Below are 8,756 nucleotides of genomic sequence, written 5' to 3' on the forward strand. Positions count from 1 at the left end.
GCCTCAAATCACTAAAAATTTGATTAGTGTTTCAAAGTTTACTCGCGACAATGATGTTGTTGCTGAGTTCTTCTCTGATTGTCTCTTGATTAAGGACAAGAGTACGAATCGGGTCCTTCTCAGAGGGATACTTAAAGATGGCCTTTATCAGCTAGAAGTTCTAGAGCAACCTGAAGATTTTCTTTCAGCTACAGCAGTATCTAGTTCCTCTGCTCGGAAGTCTTTTGTTTAGTTTTACCTACTAGTACTCATGATGTTGTTGATAAATCTGTTGTTCAGAGGTGTTCTCCTTCAACTACTTTTTCAAATAAGTCTGTAATGACATGTAGTGCTGGAGCTTCTCACAATTGTAATATAGGCAGTTCTACACCTTCTGACAGTAGTATTGTAAATTTGTGGCATAGACGACTTGGTCATCCTTGTACAAAGGTCTTCAGTCAAGTTTGTAGACTTCTTGATTTGTCATCGATTGATGTACATAAAGTGGAATTTTGTGCTTCATGTCAATATGGAAAATCTCAGCGCCTTTCTTTTCCTTTATCTTATTTTCATGCTGCCATGCCTTTGGATCTTGTATGTGCTGATGTTTGGGGACCAGCACCGCTTTTATCTGTTGATGGCTTTTGTAATTACATTTGCTTTGTTGATGATCATACTCGATATTCTTGGATTTATCCTCTTAAAACTAAAGGTGATGCAGTGAATGACTTTCAGTTGTTTAAAAATCAAGTTGAACGTTTCTTTGATAGAAAATTAAAGTGTTTGCAGACTGATTGGGGTGGGGAGTTTAGAACTCTGTTGCATATTTTACAACATTTAGGGATTATTTTTCGACACCCTTGTCCACACACTCATCCTCAAAATGGTAGAATAGAACGAAAGCACAGACATGTTGTGGAAATGGGTTTAACCATGCTGGCTCAAGCTGCAATGCCATTAAAGTTTTGGTGGAATGCTTTTTCTGTATCTGTTTTTCTTATTAATAGTCTTCCTACTCCAGTTCTCAAGAATAAGTGCCCTTTTGAAGTTGTTCATCACTGTTCTCCTGATTATCATTTTCTAAATGTGTTTGGAGTGGCTTGTTATCCTCATCTACCTACTCATTTGGACAGTGCAATTTTAAATTTTGAGTGGAGTGACTCTTAGAATTAATAAAATTAATCAATTAATTAAAGATTTTAATTAATTATTAATTTTATTAGAACTCGGAGTTATAGATTCATGAGTTCTCACGTCATTTTTGTAATATTTAAAAGACAAGATGAAATATTAGGATTTAATATCACTCGAAATAAATAATGTGATTATTTAATTAAATTAATTTTGAAATACACTATGGTAGGACTACACGAGGTCACATGCCCAGGCATAAGGAGGTGTAAGGGGCGTGTGACACTGGTAGAATCTCATTGGGATTAAGATGCTTGCTCTTTAAAATATCTGGTTTACTTGTTTGATAAGTTTTCCAATCGAATTTAAAAGGAAAGTGAAGTATGACTTTATTTAGATTTGAATTTGAGTTAAAATTAGAAACTATATAAAGGAGGATTTTTCTCTCTCTCCTGTTGCAAATTTGCACCAACCACAGGGAGGTCTCCCTGTGGTGTGGCCGGCCATATAGTAGAGGGAATGGAGAAAATTTTATTTCCAAAATTAAATGAGAAACTGTATTTTAATGAGATTAAAATATAGTAGTAACCAATTTTCTATTGTTTTGTCTTAAAGTTAAAGCAAAATGATTCTCTTAGAGTGCGTTTTGAACTCGTTTCAAAATGATTTTATTTTTTTTATGAAAATGAAAATAAAAACATTTTCAATCTCAGACAGAAATCATTTTTAAAAATGTGTTTGGTAGTTTTATCAAGAGATTATTTTCAGTGTAAAAAAACTCATTAATGTCTCTCTTTCTCTCTCTACTCGAGAGAGGAGAAAACGAAAACAAACAATGAAAAACGACTAAAAGTCGTTCTTCTTTTCTCTCTCATTTTACACTAAACTAAAAAATCGTTTTCATTTCCTTTTTTTTGTCTTTATTGAGCCAAACGTCGTTTTATAAACGTTTTTATTTTTCTTCTTGAAAAACGTGAAAAACAAAAACGGGATCAATTCCAAACACGGCCTTAGTGTTCTATAAATAGGAGACAATAGAAAATTAGAGTAGATAATTTTACTCTTAAAAAATTCATAAGGTAGCCGAATTTTAGAGAAAAAAAAAAGAGAAGAAAAGTTCTTCCAATTCTCAATTTCTTCACCATACATGTGTTAATAGTGAAGAGACACAAATTAGCAAGTGATCTAATCCGATAGTTCTTTATTAGAGCTCACACTCTAGGTCTTGCAGATTTCAAGGATTAGACAAGGAAAATTTGAGTTTTTTGAGAAAGCTTGAGGCTTAGACTGTTCGTGATCAAAGACCTCAAGTTATCCGCTAATCGTTCACTAGGTGTCTATCTTTATAAATTAATATGATTTATTAATTATTACATAAATTAATATACTTTATAGAGTATTCAAAAGTTTTATAAAAATTTTTATTATACACGATCCGTACTACCACACTTTCGCACACGAAAACGTTTTGAAAACCAACACTATAGAGCACTGGAAGGCATGTAAAAGATATCTTAAAAGGAACCATGGATCTTGAAATTGTTTTCAAGCAAGCGTCCAGACTTGTTTTAGAGGGTTTTTCAGATGCTGATTGGGCTGGATGCGGTGATGATCGAAGGTCTACTAGTGGCTATGCTATTTTCTTGGTGGCAATCTAGTAGCTTGATGTGCTAAGAAGCAAAAAGTCGTAGCTCGTTCAAGCACTGAATCTGAGTACAGGTCTTTGGCTTTAGCTTCTACTGAGGTTATTTGGATCAAGACCTTGCTTCAGGTGTTAAATGTCAAGCTGGATTCTTCTTGTGCTGTATTATGGTGTGACAATCTTAGTGCTACTTCTCTAGTCTCCAATCCTGTGCTTCACTCCAGAACAAAACATATCGAATTTGATGTCCATTTCATTAGAGAGAAAGTAGCTGCTAAAGAGATTGATGTTCGTTATATGTCCACAGAGAAACAAGTTGCTGATGTTTTACGGGCCCGTTCACTTTGCTAATTCGAGTTTATAATTCGAGTTGAGATGTGATTTTATGTGAAAATTTTTCACTGTAGCAAAAAAGTTAGATGTGACTGTTTCTGAGAGCTTTTTACTGTAGTAAAACTCGAATTATAAACTCGAATCGGCGAAATGAACGGGACCATCTTTGTATGAGTCTCGTTTTATTTTTCTAAGAGACAAACTAACTGTGAAGAAATTCCCAGTTTAGTTTGAGGGGAAGTGTTGACACAAGCTTAGCTTGCTGAGCTGTCATTTTTGTAACTAATCCTGTTTTAGTAGTCTTGCATTAACTTAATATATAAATACAGAAACTAAAGCTCTAACTAATCCAGTTGAGCATTTTCTCATTTCTCACCAGCTCCAGAATATTTTTTCAATTTCTCTTCTTCAAGATTCTTCTATAGTTTCTTCTTTCTTCCGAACGGGTAATTAGTTTTCAATATAAGCTTTTTCTCTTGATCATTTCCCCAAATTAAGCTAAAGAAATACCAATTATTTAAACGAAAAAATGAATATTGAAAAGGCTTTTAGTAACAATTTATACACAAAATATCATTCTGTCCCGCAAAAAAAAAAAAAAAAAAAAAAAAAAAAAAAAAAAAAAAAAAAAAAGATAGCGCTTACCATAAGATGGACACTCTTGTAACAATTTTTTTAAGGCGCATGTACAACTATCCAAAGCTCGCGCAGCATTTCGAGATAAGAACCAAAATTCAACGGCAACTTTTTTAAATATATTTCTTTTTTTTATTAGCTTAATTATATGTTTGAATAAGTAACATGTGAGACGTTTGAGTAGATTAACCGGATAATTTTCTATTTTAAGATAACTATCCCTTTTGTACTTCCTGTTTAATTAGGGCAAAGTAGTACTGCGCCTGATCACTAAGCAATAAAGGCTCTTTGATTATGTGATCAGCCTAATTAAGGTTTTAAGTGACGATGGATATGATCGTTGAGATTTGAGAACATATGAGGGGTTCTTCTTAACCCAAAAAAATAATTAAAAAAAAAAACGGAGAGGTGAAAAGAGATCACCACAGATAACTCGGGCGACTAGGTATAGAAGAAAAATAAATAATTGTGTAATTTATTTATTTTTTTGTATGCGTTGTTAATCGTAATCAAATCATGTACTTTGTATATAAAATACTCATCACTTAATGGAAAAAGGCAATATCATTATTTCGCAAATTCTACACTAGATATGTTTTGCATTATAGATCTTTACGTGTATATGCGTAGTTTTAATGGTTATTTTAATATTTATTTATTAATGAGTATCCGTAAGATATTAATTCAACAATTTTAATAAATTATATAGTTAATTAAAAAAATTTATGACAATTAATAAAATTGATTCTTATTACGCCACGCTATTAGATTTCTACATGTGATGAAACCACCGATAAAAATGTAATTATTGAAAATTCTTTTATATATGTAGACTTCATATATAATTGTGCGGAAAATCTAGAGGGATTGCCCCTCTATATTATAGTACATCACATAGTTACTATGTCAAACTACGAAAAATAGCATCTCTTGTGTTTTATATTGTTTAAAACTTGTTTATGTCTCTTCCGTTGTAAGTCCCACCAACAAGTGATACCATAAACGAAGATTTTTCCAACGAGTGGTATCAACTCTCAAGAGACAATTTTTGCCAAAACTGGTATGAGAAGTACTATTTTCCCAACATATATTTCAATCAAACTAAGGCTAGAGTACCTTTGACAGAGCCACAAACTCCTGCTCGTGAAAGAACGACATCAACATCTTTTTATCGTGGTTTTTAATGCCAATTGGGCCCAAAAATCCATCATCGTGCAGACAAATTAATTCACTGGATTAGTAAGTACAAATAGTTTGGGAATTAACTAACACTGTGATAGTCAATGGTAGCAAAAACGAAGGCACTTTTATCCAATTCAATGCATGAAAAAATGACATTAGCTTTTTAAAGCTACCTTTTCCTTTTATTTTTCCCCTCTTTTATGTTATTTTTTATTTTTTATTTTTTAAAACCCAAGCATGTTCAACTTCATTAAAGTTTTACTTTCTTTCCCTTTTACGAGTTAAAGATACACGCCTAAGTGTACACAAAAGTCAAAGTATAATGGGCAATGTGATCACCAACTTGAAACAACATTTTCCTTTATGTAGTGTGCTTTACCTTTTCTATTCTCTTTTTTTTTTTTTTTCCTCTTTTCCCCTTGTCCTTTTCCTAGAGGGATTTCTTTTTCCCTCTATAACATTTTCCTAAATTTATATAGGGTGCTTTCTTTAACCCGTTAGAGGTCACTTAGCTTGTGAGTAATGTAACCATAAATAGTTATGTTCAAATTCTTGCTGTTAAAAACGTGGAATTTAGTCTTAAAAGTCTATATGTAATACAAAAGGACAATATATATAGTTAACTATAAGGCCCCGTATTCGAGTTTAAAATTCGACTAACTTTTTGGTGATAGTGAAAAATTCTCACATAAAGTCACATCTCAACTTGAATTAAAAACTTGAATCAGCGAACTAAACGGATGGGATCTCAATGAAAGACAGTGTGAGAGGCAAGGTAATTATGAGTTTGAGTAATTAGTATCAATATCTAAAAAAGGTGCCTTAACACTTTGGCGTAATTTATGTATAGCAGTTTAAATCTGTTAGTACACCATTTGTTCCTCACTTTAAGATTAGCTCCTTATAAGACTGATGCGGAACGTGAGTGAGACTGAGACGTTTTCGTTTTGTATTCAAGTGCAGTAAGTAGCTTGATATATCATATATGTGATGGTGTATGTTTACACGCGAGGCTTGATATTTCACAAGCTGTTGGGGTTGTGAGTAGGTAGGTAAATGCATGATCTATAATCTAAACCATGTAGTTTTGATTGAAAATTACCCTTTATGAACAGTGTTTTCACTTTTCTTTTTTTTTTTTTTTTTAAATTTTCTTTTGATGTTTTTTCTTCCTCTTTTTTTTTTTTTTTCCTCATTTTTATCTTGAGAAATCTGTTTACTTTTCACGTATTTCTTGGTTGAAAACACGTAAACAATTAGTGTCTCTGCAGTTTTTTTTTTCTCTTTCATTTTAGTCCTTTTTTTAATCCTTTTTTGACTACTTACGTTAAAACAATATATAGAAATGTCATATGGGCATCACTATTTTCAACCAAAAAGATGCAGTTTTGGTTGAAAATTACCCTCATGAACAATGTTTTCACTTTTCGTTTTTTTAATTTTCTTTTGATATTTTTCATTTTCATATTGAGAAACCTGTTTACTAGTTCACGTATTTATTAATTGAAAATATGTGAACAATTACAGTGTCACTACAGTTTTTTTTTTTTTTTTTTTTTTTGCTCTCCAAGATGTTTTTTTCCTTTTGATGTTTTTCCTTTTTTTTTTGTCTCATCTTGAGAAACCCGTTTACTGTTCACGTACTTCTTAGTTGAAAATGTGTGAACAGTAATAATGTCGCTACAGTTTTTTTTTTTTTTTTTTTTTTTTTTTTTTTTTTTTTTTTTTTTTTGACTACTTACCTAAAAAACTTTATTTTTTTAATTTTAGATTTTTTGGACCATTATATGGTTTTAATAATAACGCGATAATTAAAACTTAATACACGATTGCTCCTCATGTGCATAGCACGTGTCTTCAACTAGTACTAGTAAAAGGCATGAAAAAATGAGAAATGGAATTTACGTTATATTCTAGAGTTAATTATATATATGTCCATTTTACAATAGATGAGAAAAGAAATGTCTACAAGTTGCAATATTTGTATATAAGTCTGTAAAAATAATTCGTAATCACATTTTTATCTCTAGTTATAACTACTTTTTAAAATCAGTTATATAAATTCATAATTACTTAAATAAATAAATAAATATATTTAAAATTATATTATGTTAGTAACCATAAAATAGACAGATTGATGTATTGATGAGGGGATCCATAATCGTCACATAATCATTAATGTATTTCCTTTCGCAATGTCACTGCTCAAAGGCAAGTAAGTTTTTTAATGCAACTTCTGCAGCATCACTAGATAATATCAACTCGGGAATCTCCAAAATCCCATTAGAGAAAACAATGTCAAACAAATTTTTGCTGGACCCCACCTTTAACTTAACACCAGCCTGGTGTAGCTTCGTTATGCTTGGTGTGGTTATACTTTTTAGCTCCCCTTCCTTTGGCTTCAAGGGAACATACAATTCTCTCAATAAATCAACAAAATGCTGTTTTTTAGAAGAACATAATCGGTCCAAATTTTCATCCATAAGCGCTTGCTTCTTATGAAAAACTTGTAGCAAAAGCTTGATGATTGAAGGCCTATCATCATTGCCAAAGATCCTCAAGGATGAAAAAGGGCAGCTGATTCTCAATCATCTGTAAATCATGAATGACGTCCTACGACAACCATGGATTACGAAAGATGTAGTTATCATCCTCAACTCCATAATTATTTGATTCAGCCCTCAACATGAACTCAATGATAAAAACAGCATCCACTAGTACGATCTCTGTGAGTTCATCACTTGTAAAATCTATAAGTTCAGCATAACAATCGCGCAATTCTGCTTCTTTTTCCTTTACAATCCTTACGTAAAACTCCAAGCTTTGGTTGGTGTGTTGGAGATAAGCTTGTAACTATCTTCCATCAGTTTTAAGCTTTTATTTCCATGGTGGAGTGGACCAATGGAAACCAACTTGGGTGTGTACACGTTTGAGTTCATATTCCGTAGTCGGTCAGGCACTCTGTAGATACAACGGTTGGAGGATAAAGGAGACAACCTCTGCAACTTCGTTTGAATAGAAGTTGCCAAGGGAATATACGGGTTTTCAGTGTCGTTTGCAACATTCTCGTATCCATCATTTTCCATCTGCCGCTCTTGTTACGTACGGATGAAGTCAACGTTCCTAACACCAAAAAAATAACCAACCTTTCCTGTAAGATCACACAATCCAACATAAATGGAATGGTACCAATGACACCAAAAGCGAGCAAATTTACAGTCCAAGAAATCCCATTAAGTCAACATTTGTGTTTGTGTTTGATGAAGGGTTAAATTCAGAGATAGAGAGGGAAAAAAAATAGAGTTTTATTCTTGGTCAACTCCGTTTCTATCTTCCTTCTTGGCTACCGCCATAAGAGATCGAGAAACAAGAAGGTATATCAAGAAAAGAAATAATGTTTGTGTTTGTGTTTGTGTTAACGCTTAACACGAATTCTGAATATGTGGTAATTAGCTACTAAGAAAAGAAATAATGTTCTTGAAAAAAGAAAAGAAATGAAATGATGTCGCACCTTGTTCGACGAACGAAGCTTGTAGTGGCCTTAGCTGAAGATTAGCAAATTAATGCAATCTCCCTAACGTTTTGCTCTTTTCTGGACTGAGAATATGGCCGGGTTACATTACATGAACGTGATCACTTACATACATGCATCGGCAACTAGGAGCTCAACGTCCAATTAGTCAACTCTCCTTTCTGCATTTCTGACTACTGCCTAGTCTTCTCACGCACTAGAGCAAAATTCTTTTTCAGCCACGACATAAAAGAGACAATGTCGTCTCTAAAAAATTTTTAGCGACAACATTTCATCGCTAAAACCTGTCGCTAAAGCAACCTTTAACGATGATCATATTAT

The sequence above is a fragment of the Morus notabilis genome, unplaced genomic scaffold (genome assembly GCF_000414095.1).
Source record: "Morus notabilis unplaced genomic scaffold, ASM41409v2 Scaffold1040, whole genome shotgun sequence".
NCBI lineage: Eukaryota > Viridiplantae > Streptophyta > Magnoliopsida > Rosales > Moraceae > Morus > Morus notabilis.